This window comes from Pan troglodytes, chromosome 2 (genome assembly GCF_028858775.2).
Source record: "Pan troglodytes isolate AG18354 chromosome 2, NHGRI_mPanTro3-v2.0_pri, whole genome shotgun sequence".
Taxonomy (NCBI): Eukaryota; Metazoa; Chordata; class Mammalia; order Primates; family Hominidae; genus Pan; species Pan troglodytes.
This window is the reverse complement of record NC_086015.1, coordinates 98,993,820-99,005,600: the sequence shown is the minus strand read 5'-3', so window position 1 is coordinate 99,005,600 and position 11,781 is coordinate 98,993,820. Positions and strand designations below refer to the sequence as shown.

The window sequence follows — 11,781 nt, the reverse complement described above, 5'->3', positions numbered from 1 at the left end:
CACAATTTACTTTTTTAGGAAAATAACCACATGAAATATGTCTCTATGACGCAGTGCATGCACATGTACCATGAAGCAAGCATTAAAAAAAATGCCTGGGAATAAGAAAAAGACAATTTTACAAATTTAAAAACTTGTTATTTGTATAGCCACTTCACGATTCTTTTTTAAAATTTTTCTGTCACAAAAATTTTAATACAAGTATCTTTTCTAATATTTCTAATATATTTACGTATATCTATAGGTGCCTATCTATCTATATATGATGTATAGTTTTTCTAATAATTGAATCTCAAATTGCTTAAACAAACCAATAAGGACAGTTTGCTATAATTTAAATTTCTTCCAGCTTCATAACCTCTAACTGGGCCTGAACATGCAAATTCCTTATATACATTTTAGTTTTAGTTCCAGGGATGGGGGTGTGTGTTTGTGTGTGTGTGTGTGTATGTGTGTGTGTGTGTGTGACAGACAGAGAGAGACAGAGAGAAACATAGAGAAAGGGATTGAAACGACACTCTGGGTTCACAAAGATGAGAATGAAGAAATCAAGATAACCTATGCTAAGTGCCAAGATTTAAACTGAAATTCATCCCGTACTAGTAACATAAATGGGAAAAACGTGATCCTTCTTTCATGATCCCCAAAGAAAATGGGAGAGATGTGAGCTCCATTAGCAGATGGAATATCAATAGAATTTCTTTTAAGGATCAATATACTTTAGTTAATCTGTAGATGAATGCTGTTATTTTTCTATAGTGAATGATTTGAAAAAGAAAAAAATTCCTTTTTTTGCCTGATTATTCTCTTCTGACATCACCCAAATAACCAGAAATGTTCAAAAGAACTACTTGTTGGCATTTAATATCTCTTAAAATGATACTTCTATGGTAAACGGCAGAAGGGATATTTGTGTCATAATATTAATATAAAATTATTTTGAGGTGACACCCACTTTACACAAAAAAGTTGTGCAAAATTGACCAAAAATATTATTTTTATCCATTTTATGAATTAGGGTTTTAGAATACAAAAAAAACCCATAGTGATAAAAATTAAAATAAAAAACGACGGCTGTTAAAATAATTTATTTCACAAGAATATGCATATTTAGCATTTCTGCCATATAAAGCATTTTTGGTGATATTTTTCCACCCAAGTTATTTGTATAAAAAAGAATGAGGTTTGTTACATTAAGAGCACTGCAGTGACAAATTGGGAAAATCTGCCTGCTATATTAGCACATTTTTATTAATGTTATCTAACTTGAGAATTTGATTAGCATCACTAGAGAAATTAAATTTGGATGAACATTTACAAGGCAAGGGAAGAGTAGGAGAAAATTAAAAAAATAAGAACCACTTCACAATTGAACTTAAATTTCTGGGATCAATTTCAAGGTTACCTTAAATAATACATTTAGTGTCCACTTTTCTAAGCTAATATGTCAGAAGAATTATTAGCTAATTCATGTTTAATAATAGTATTTTAAAACTCTGATATTATATAATAATTTGTACAGTATATATGGTGGTAACGTTATTAATACAAAAGTCAGTGAGGCTAAAAATAATAAATACATGTCTGTAAAAACAGTATGGATTTTTAAAAAATTCTTGTGATTTAAGAACTATTATTAGTCAAAACATTTTATTTAGGCTTCCTCTGACTTATTTACACCATAATATTTATATTATTCATGCATGAATATTAACAAAATAAAGTATTTATGTCAGCAACACATTCATATTTAACTTTAATTGGAAGTATTTTTACTTCCCCAGGTTTTAGTGTCATTGGTTTTCATAAATATAAATTTCTTTTAAATTATTGAATTTATATATTTATTTTCATTATCCAATTCACATTTTTTTGGGAAAACCTTTTTAATCATTTTAGAATATTTGGAAAGAAAATTGTATCTGAAAGAACAAAATAAAATAAATACATTAAAAACTGTGTAAACAAAACAAAGGAACTATTTCATCCTATTGAACAACTTTAATCTGTTTTTGGAGAACAGAATTTCAACAATTTTACAATACTTAGCATATTTATTATTGTAAAATTTTATTCCTGTGCTAAAATTTTAGCAGTTATAAGAGCTACTCTGATATTTCTCCCTGATCTTTCCTTAACTTTTCAACTACATTATTCAAAATTTATTAAATACCTATGATTTCCGGCATTAGGTTGCTTATTTTTGAAACAGTGAAAACTGTACAATAGCAAAACCTGCTTTTTCCTATTGTACATTTATGGTCTTGTTTATTAAAAGTGTTCTCTTCGTAGAAACCCAAATAAAACTAAGGGGATCTCAAGGAAGGTGCTTTTAAGTCAGAATATCTTGGTCTATCAATTTCTTTAGTGAGTATTATGTAAAACGGAATTTCAAAACCATTAAGCGTAGTCAAATTTTGAAGAATTCTTAATTGAGATTCATGGCATATATAAAAAAGTTCATGAATTTCAGTACTGCCAGATTTGTTATATTATTTTAAATATTGCTTATCAGGTGATCAGGTGCTAATGACCTATGATGGTTATGATCATTTTCATGCTGAAGGAAAAACACACAATGGATAATTTCATAGTGAAATATTCATCATGAGATAAAAGCATATTTCTTTTGAAAAATCAGTAAAATTAGAAGGCAAAATTTAAAAAAAATATATTCTATTTTAAAGGTTTACATTATGGAGTATAAATGAAATCATTCTTGTAATATAAAGTGGATCTATAATCAACAAGTGTTACTTAAGTTATTTATAAAGTAAATAATTTACATTATGGAGTATAAATGAAATCATTCTTATAAAGTGGACCTATAATCAAGAAGTGTTACTTAAGTTATTTATAAAGTAAATAATTACAGATGTACCTTTATTTTTCACTTCTTTGTTTTAATTAAAGCATCCTTTATGTAATGTTATGAGAAGAGATATCTTACCTTCTTGACATAAGTACTATTTCAAAGAATCTTTGACTATAGCATAGTTTCTTAAGATTTACAAGGATTGACAGTGTAAAATATTTTAACATCATGGTACAAAAGTCCCTTACTTGAGGCCATCTCAAATGCACTTTCCCTGTTGTGACCTTTTTTTTTTTTTTTTCATCTAACTGAAACTGAAAGAAGAGCGTGGGTTGGTAGCCTCTGGGAAGTATTACATAATATTACTACCAGTCTCAGGTCATGATTCAGTACCAATAGCAGGTCATTTCTTCAGAAAATCATTTGGACTGGGTAGTTCCCTAGCAACAAAGGCCATAGCAACACCAAAGAAGACATCAGTAAGGTGAGCCTTCTCAGGGAACTTTGATTGATATTACAGAATCTGTATTGCCTGTGGGAATAAGACTCCTAACAGTGGCTATGACCTTTATCACCTTCTTTCTTGATTTTTCTTTGAGTCATTACAGCTGCTTTTCCACGGAGAGGAAACCTATGTCAGTGGGAACTTGAGATGTTTGCCCTGAGATATAGAAAACAGGAAAATAAAGTTCAGCAAAATGCAGAAATAAGGCTTTGTTAGTTCTTAGAAGCAAAGGGCTTGATTTGGGACTATATACATACTTGCTTCCCAGGGACTTTCTGAATTTTCTGTTTGTTGGTTTTAAACCAAGAAAATAAACTTGGTAAGACATTCATATTGGTAACTACCAACTAATTATTAATAACAATTATTTGATTAAGTTTAATTTAAAAATAATTGATTTTGAATAGCTTATAAGGGAAAAATACAAACATTACTTGAGAGATGAGTTGACTAAGTTAATTCCCAAACTCATTTTACAGTAAATATGTGGCATTTCAACATATATTATATTTTCACACTTTCCTTTTTGCTTTAGATTAAGAACAAAGCCATAAATATTCTCCATGATTGCAAATTTGCCAAGCTTTGGGTCTGCAATTCTTATGTGGGAAATTAGTTAACTTTTATCAATTATGCCACCCCTTTTAGATAAACATTTAAATATAATTCAGATAAACATTCTTTCTCAATTGAAAGCAGCATTCTCAGTTTCCTTTGTAAACTGTGGAATACATATAGCTATTTGTAGTAGAAACTTCTTGGCGACCAATTCAATAGAGTTTCAACTATTTTCCTCACCGTTACTGCACTATTGTGGTTGAAAATCTAACTAATTGCTTCCCCATGCTCCCTATGCATTGCACTTCTGACCACTAAAATGTAACCAGAGGTAGAGTGGAGGCTTCTGCTAACAATTTATGTTTTTCTTGATAAAAGAGAATGGTTACTACTGGCACAAACACCACCACACTGCCTTTTTACACAAACACCACCACACTGCCTTTTTACACAAACACCACCACACTGCCTTTTTACCCTCTGCTAATTTTTTTTTTTTTTTTTTTTTTTTTGAGGCAGAGTCTGTCTTTGTCGCCCAGGCGGGACTGCAGTGGCGCGATCTCTGCTCACTGCAAGCTCCCCCTCCCGGGTTCACGCCATTCTCCTGCCTCAGCCTCTCCAAGTAGCTGGGACTACAGGCGCCCGCCACCAGGCCCGGCTAATTTTTTGTATTTTTAGTAGAGACGGGGTTTCACCGTGGTCTCGATCTCCTGACCTCGTGATCTGCCCGCCTCCGCCTCCCAAAGTGCTGGGATTACAAGCGTGAGCCATCGCGGCCCGCCAATCTTCTTGCATGAAGGTGCAGCAAGGGTCTTGAGTCCCTGAGGCAGAGACACAGGGGCTGCCCTAATGCTGGCAGTGCTGAGCAGCTAACCCAATATCAACACTGATTTCTTCTTAACAAGGGAAACAATGTGCAATTTAAGTTTCTCAATACTTGATGCTCCTCACTTGAAGGCTAAATCTGCTTTACTAATTCAACATAACTATTTGGTTTATAAAGAATTATTGTCTTATTTTTTCCTGAATATTTGTTTATTCTTCTTGCATAAATGGTCATTTGAGAAAAGAATTGTAGTTTCCTTTGGTTTTTCTAAAGAGCAATGTACAGGATTAGACGTTTGGCAAATGTAGTAAATAGCTTTATATTAGTTACTCTGTGCAGGGTTTCTTCATCTCAGCATTATTAACATTTGTTGGTGGAGAAGTCTTTATTAAGATGGGGTAGAGGAGCTGTCCTGTGCACTGTAGAATCTTCTTAGGAGCGTTCTTGGTATTTACTCACCATGTGCCAGTAGCATTCCCCACCCCCAGCTTAACAATCACAATGTCTCCAGACACTGCCAAATATCCTCTGGGGGCAAAATTAGTCAGTCAGGTTGAGAACCACTATTCTAAAGCATTTAAGTGAGACAAATTTAAAGTGTGGAAATTCACCATCATGTTTTCATTATTTACTTGTGTTTTACATACTTTCTGTATAGGAGTTGCAGTGCATATATTTCATTTTTATTTATGAAAATGCTTTTCAAGAAATGACATGAAGTAAACTTTAAATAAAACTTGCAAAGATTGATATTGGAAATACTGTAGAGTAAGACTTTGTTTATGTAATGTGAAAACCACAGGTTAAGTTAGTTAAAAGAAAACAGTGAAAAAACATAACAAATAGTTGTTTAGCATTACATAACATTCAGAGGTCACAAACTTATAACCTCCAATGGCGTCGATGATCAAATAGGAAAAGGAAATCTATGAAGCAGCTTTAGAATTTCCAAAAAGAGAAATTAGCTGTGGTCGGTTGTGTTAAAGGTGAATATAAACACTTTATTACAGCTGCAGGCATTTAAATTCGAAGAGTTGTAAACATTTGACAAGTAAAAGAAAAGATAGGTTTAGGCATATCAGCTGCTGTTTTGCAACCCCTAAATAATTTTGTCTACAGGGGACCAAATCATTTCATGTTCCACCACCGGATGCATCAGCATAAAACGTCAACCTTCCATGTTGTCTTTGAGTTGGCTCACCTGCACGTTCAATATATTTAAATTGTGTTTTAAACTTGGTACCAGGGCAAGGGCTCTCTTTTACATACTCGGCTGAGTTTTGGTCAGAGACAGGCAAAAATTCTTAAACCAACCCCACTATTATTCTACTCCACTTCAAAGAAAATTAAGATGCTTATCTGGCAGATGATTTAAAGTAGCTGATAGAGATGATTGCCTGAGGCCAGGAGTTTGAGACCAGCCTGGGAAACAAGAATAATGAGACCCTTTCTCTAAAAATAACTTGAAAAATAGCCGAGCATGGTGGTGTGGGCCTACAGGCCCACTCCTAGCTACTCAGGAGGCGGAGGTGGGAAGATTGCCCTAGCTCAGGAATTTGAAGCTGCAGTGAGCTATGGTGATGCCAGTGCATGCCAGCCTCAGTGACAGAGCAAGACCCTGTTTCTAAAAACAAATCAATAAAGTGGCTATTGGTTATTCATTTTTTCTTCTAACATTTAAAAATTATCCATTATCTCTTTGGAACCTATACATCAGATTCTGAGGTTACAAAGAATAATGATAAATATTTTTGGCCTTAAGGCTCCCATTATCAAGTAAAAGTGATGAATAGAGAGAATTGTATTATGTGATATTATATGATAGTAGTGGAAATATTCCAAAAAATGATAAGAATTTGGTAAAAACTAGCTCATTCGTTCATTAATTTTTATTTGTTCAAATGCATATAGTGTTATTAGTTGTAAGAAGCTCATTCAGAGGTCAGACAAAAAATATACAAAATGATTTGGAGATAAATTCTGAAATAAAACCATTTTGAAAATCAGCAAGATTTTGTGAAAAATAAATTCCTTTTAATAAATCACTTAAGCAAATAATATTAACCATAAACAACTCAAATTGACCAATATGGACATATTTCAATTTTATTACTATGCAAAGTAAGGGTTTTAAAACAACTAAAATCAATGATGTGGTTAGCTTCTTTGTCTATCTTCATCCATTATCGGGAGAAACTTATGAGGATAAGTTAATGACTTTAATTTAAACATTAAATTAAATTAATGATATTAATAATATTAAATTAATTAAATTCTATTAAAATTTGACTTCTAACAGGAATAGGCAAATATGAAACTGCACAGGACAGAAGTGCATTTTATACATTTAAGCTTCTATTTTACTATTAACCCCTTAAATTGAATGTTTATTTTTACAAATCAGCCAGATTGGCTCCTCTGCTATGGACTCTTAAGATCCTTATTGTTGAAAGATCATCGGAGCCACAGCTTTTCTTTCCTTATTTTTTTTAAATTAGTATAGCTTCTGTTGACTCCAAGAAAATAAGTAGTGTCCCCCTATACTTTTGATGCCATAATTGCAGACACTCTTGGTGTCCAATTCGTATCTCTTTAGAATTCACTATTCCAGTGCCTGCCTGTATTTGGGGGATATATATCCCAGCTTTTTCCTTTTTTAGGCAGAATAATGTTGAAGCATCTTATACATGTCTGCCAAATGTTCACATTAAGGTAAAGCTTCAGTTTCATACAGCGGTGATCTGTTAATAACATATCCTTCATTGGCTTTGTTCCCTTCCCTGGTGCCTTCCCAAAGTCCGTTTAGTGCTTCCTGAAGTCTCCATTCAAATAAATTCTTTGATTCAGGAATTTGATATAAGTAAAGATATAACACTTTATTATTCTGTAAGAAAATATGAGCATTTCATTAAACCTACATTCTATTTTTCTACATGAGAATCATAGCTTATAAATTATGATTTATAAAGTGATTCTGAGTGATGATTACTTATAAATCTTGCATTCTGAGATGGGGATAATATAATAATAATAATAGTCAAATATTCAGCTAACATGAGCACAAAGCAACACATTAAACTGTTGTAAGTGATAAACAATAATTTAAGCATTCATAAAAGAAGAGGAAACTTCTGAATGGAGTATCCAGAAAATCAGGGAAATATTAATTCATTACTTTATTCAACATTTGTTTAATATTTCATATGAGTCAGGCACAAAGGAGGTGTGAATAAAAAGATGATATATAATGAAGTCATTTTCCTCTTTTATGTGTGTCACAAACTGGCAACTTTGTTTCAGGATGCACATGCATATATTTAAATATATTTTTATGATTCATTTAACAGAAATCACTCATTTGACAAGTTAAAGAGAAAGGGACAGGGCAGAGCAGAGACACAGGAATAAGAAAGGGACAATGAGTAACTTTATAATTTATCAAGATAAGAAATTCAGCATCTCATTTTTGAACTACAGCTAAAGCACTAAGATGACTTTTTAACTTATAAGTCAAAAGACCTGCTAACATTTTCAAAGAGTCATGGGACTGCAGAGAAGATAAATTTGCTGCTGTGTTTTTTTTCAAAATAAAGAGTGATATGGATCTTAGATATTTTACCATCACTAAATCACATAAACCTGCAAAAACTAAAGGTAAGAAAAAGAGCCCTCTCTAGTGAATTTCACAGCAGGACTGGCTAATTTACATCTCCTCTAACAAAGTTAAAATTTGAAAGAAAAAGAGATAGCTGAATATAAAGCAAAGCTGGGATCAGTAGTTAGGAAAACACTAGTGTGGTAAGTGAATCCTATAATTTTCAGTGATTTAATTAAACATGAATACAATCCCTTTTAGAACAAGTTGTATGAACCAGGTCAAATTATTTGAAATCTGAACTTTCAGGTTTCAAATAATTGATTAATCTTAGATGTATTCCATGAAGACTGGCAACAGTATTTCTGGATCCCCAAAGTTCTCAGACCTATCAAAATGGAACACATTAAATCAGAACTATTAAATCTTTTAGTGACATTTAATTTCTCTTCATGATTTGGGCAGTTCTTATTTTACACCTCTGATCAGATATCATCAAAGGTAGTAATTCCAGCTATTCTTTTGTTTTAAACTTTGGCTTATTTATTTTTAAAATGCTAATAATAGGATCATTCAAAGTTGTTTTCTTGGATATTAGATATGCTTTAAAATTACATAAAGTTCTCAGCCAAAAATAGTAATAATAATGATGATTATTATAACAATGCATATTTGCTAGGATTTAATACCTTCAAAGTACTGCATGACATAATTAGAAACTGTACACTTTATGATATTTCAGTAGAACATTTCTTGGTATAATTTAAGATATTACACTTTTTTAAAGTTTTCCATCTTTTACACTGACCTCCTCTCTAATTTTGTTATTTTCTTTGGTAGTTCCTGTTTATTTATTGATAGATATCATCTAGTCAGAATGTGTATCTCATAATAAAGAGAAATTACATGCAGTAGGGAATATGAAAGCACCTAAAATATTTATAATGTCCTTTGGTTGCTTTGCAATTTTTTTTAAATATTTGAATCATTTTATTTCTTGGTAATTACTAAACCATAGTTGGGAGGTGTTAGAATTTTGAGGACAAGGTTTGAGAAGTGTTATCCTATATAAGGTACTATTTAAAATTATTAAAATCCTAAATTAAGAGGAAAATAAAACCCTAACTTGGTAAAATTCTATTTTAAGCTGTATTTCTCACCAATATTAGTTTTTACTATTACTTTTGAAGAGGATGATAAAATTCTTTTATTTTATTTTATTTTATTTATTATTATTATTATTATTATACTTTAAGTTTAGGGTACATGTGCTTTGCAATATTTTTAAATGTCGTATGTTTTTAGATTTTAGGTATTGTGACATATGTTAACACAATGAGATATCTAAAATGGTGTGTTTTTCCATAATGATACCATCACACAAACTCCAAAAAGGGCAAAGTGGATTAGAGTTGCAACAGTGAGTGCTATGTATTAAAATTCATCAAAAATTATTTGCTTCAAACTGATTTTAATAGAGAGGTCAACTCTCAGAAGACTTCTGAGGCTCTTGCATTTAAATGTCAAGTCAGGCTGCTAAATGCAAGTTCGTGTGGGCATTTGGGAATTTAAATGAACAAATCAAGTGAGTAAACACTTAGCCTCAGTATTGACTGATAATGAATATAGCTGAAAAAAAGTAAGAGGAGGGAACCCTGCATACCTTTTGTCTTTAATGGCATGATTGAGTGACAGGATTGCACATTGTCACGGTAACACAAATGCTGCCCTGTAGTCATTGACCTCAATCCAAACACACCATAGTGAACCACATTTTCAGACAAGTTGTTGATTATACCATTAGTTATTTTCAAGGCTTGTTAGTTCAAATACTGTTGATTGCCTTTAGATGGGCTGCTTGGCTTCCTAACAGTACACTTACAAAAGCTTTTTTTTTTTTTTTTTTACTAGATAGGCATTCTTTATTAAGGTGAAAAATTCATTCAGGTTTTACTTCTCTACTCAGGATCAGTCAATATTCCTTGAAACTGAGAGAGTAAAATGATATTACAGTACTCCATGTTTCAAGTTGTATTATGGGGTGTATGTGTGTGTGTGTATAGAGGGAGAGAGAGAGAGGGAGGAAATATGGCCAATTAAATCTATAATTTATACCACGACTTTGGTTCTAAGAATTATTGTGTGTTTGAGAAACATACTTTAATATAGTATGAAAACATGATATCAATAGTTGAAGTTTTTATTTTAGAGTTTTTTTTATTTTGAGAATTTTTACCCCTACAAAAATATTAAACACTTGTATATCCTTCTCACAGATTCATAAATTGTTAACAATTTACCAGATTTTTCTACATTTTGTCTCTATCCACATATTATTTATTCTTCTTGCTGAAAAATTTGAGAGTAAGTTTCATACTTCATTATACTTCACTGTTAAATTCTTTAGAATAGATTCCTCCATTACCCTACTACTATGATCATTCCCAAGAAATGTACCACTATAAATATATATAATTGTTCACTATATAGTAAAAAATGTATGTATTTATACATAGCACATATATTTAATTATTTTAATTTTTAAGTTCCACGGTACATGTGCAGCATATGTAGGTTTGTTACATAGGTAAATGTGTGCCATGGATATTTTTCTTTTTTAATGTTATTTATGACAATGACAATATTTTAGAGTCTGGGACAATGATCTTATTGGTGATATATGTAACCTTCTTTTATTGTTTTGGCATTAGAGTCAGGATACACATAGAAACACAGACACACACACACACACACACACACACACACGTTTTTAAAAATAATATCCTATAAAAAGTGTGGATTTTTCTTTGCATCACATCAGAGGGGACATGAATATCAGAAAGTTCCTAGTATTGGCATGCTAATTTTGATCACTTTTTTAAGGTGATATCCACTGATCAGTCAATTTGAAGATATCATTTTACTCTTATAGTTAATGTGTGATTTATAGATGGTGATATTATTGAGTCATTTTATCTAAGTTTTCACATTTATTTGCATAGAGCTACTTAAACTAAACTTTTTATTCCATTTGTAAATTTTCATTGTTAAAAATATTAACTGTGTAAGTTTTCCTCACACCACTCCCTTAAATGCTTCTAATAAATTCTGATATGTAGTTTTTGATTTTTATCTTTTGTTAGAAATTCTGCAATTTCAGTTTATATTTACATTTCTTCTAGGAGTAACTTAGTAAAGATATCACAAATTTCAAAGAGAAAGAATTGTTTTTCTTTTGTTACTAATATAGAGTTTATGGCCTTGTGATCAGATAATGTTATTTTTAATGTTTATAATTGTAAAATTTGCTTAGGATTTTCTTAGGTGACAGAATGTATATTCAATTTTCAGGACTGATTCAGATGAAATTGATTGAAACACAAGAAATGAAAGTATTTAAAATAAGATGAGAAGAAAATGAGCAAGATGGTGTATGTACACATGACAGATTTACCATTTTCCCTCCAGGAAGAGGGATTCTT

At 31.5% G+C, this 11,781-nt stretch overlaps 1 long non-coding RNA gene across 1 annotated transcript in view; it reads left to right on the top strand.

Annotated features, from left to right (window-relative positions):
• The first annotated feature begins 3,199 nt into the window (after positions 1-3,199).
• The window catches only part of LOC134809578 (uncharacterized), a 55,237-nt gene continuing 46,655 nt past the window's right edge, over positions 3,200-11,781 (top strand). The window contains exon 1 of the long non-coding RNA XR_010155657.1: positions 3,200-3,299. This is a non-coding gene — a long non-coding RNA (uncharacterized LOC134809578). The remainder of the gene's footprint in view (positions 3,300-11,781) is intronic.